Raw genomic sequence first — 1,090 nt, 5'->3', positions numbered from 1 at the left:
GATCCCTGCTTTATACAGCGGCTTTCACCATAGCGGCTTTAACTTCCCAGTTAAAGGAAAGTGGCGGGGCAATATTCACGATAGCCTCGGCTGACAGATTCGTATGACACGCGACAGTAGCCGTTCGACACAGGTCCACAGCTCTGAAATATGTGGATACAGAATGAGTGCGTGCAGAAAGGTTTCATCGTTCTGACCGCAGGTCGACTCGGTGTTTCTTGAACAGTATCTGCAGACCTTCTCTTGAACGGGCAATTCTTCCCGATAGCACTTTCAGGCCAGGGATCTCTGGAAATTGTCCTTAGGTCTCGTCCCGAAAACGGTCCTGAAGAGGAGAGACAAGTATCTCCTGTCGACATACAGATTTTCTTGAAAAACATCAGTCTTCGCCTCCACTAGTCCTCTATAGAACGCCTTGGTGGAATTGAAGTTACACAAGTCTGAACCAGGAGAGCAAAGACGCTCCAGAGCTTGGTGACTTTCGCGGTGCCATTCCCCAGCCTCGGTGTCTGCTTGATCCATGATTGCGTTTCGGTCAATCAGACGAGCTGCAGGTAGACGCGTCTCACAAACAGCGACTACACCGGCTGACTATCGTCTATGAAACGCTGGAGACGTTGCAGTCTCAGCCCATGTCTGCGCATCATTAACCACGACATACCCATCCCTCCATTTAGCAGATGTTGACAGCAAATTGATCACCTGACCGTCGAAACACTTCCCTTTCACAAAGAGCAGAAGTACATGCGTTCCAGTTTCGTGATGGTAGGGTCGGGACAAGTTACGACAATCAGACGGTAGTAGATGACGGATGCGATGTATGTATTCACCACCTCAGCCCAATGCTTTAGCGGTAGCTTCCTCTCAGCCCATAGCTAAGTGATATTTTTTTCAAATAAGATACGTAGCAATCTTCTCTACCTACAGTTATCACATTCGGTTAAAATGTCTTACGGTTAAGTTGGATCCTATGTATTTCCTTGAAGAGAAGATTACATCTTTATCAACATCACTTATTCTTTTGGAAGGAACCATTTGTAATCTTCGAAACATATGTCGGAAATAAAAGAATTCATTTAACATATGCGTA

Source organism: Octopus bimaculoides, chromosome 8 (assembly GCF_001194135.2).
Source record: "Octopus bimaculoides isolate UCB-OBI-ISO-001 chromosome 8, ASM119413v2, whole genome shotgun sequence".
NCBI classification, from domain to species: Eukaryota; Metazoa; Mollusca; class Cephalopoda; order Octopoda; family Octopodidae; genus Octopus; species Octopus bimaculoides.
Note: the sequence above shows the minus strand (reverse complement) of the source record.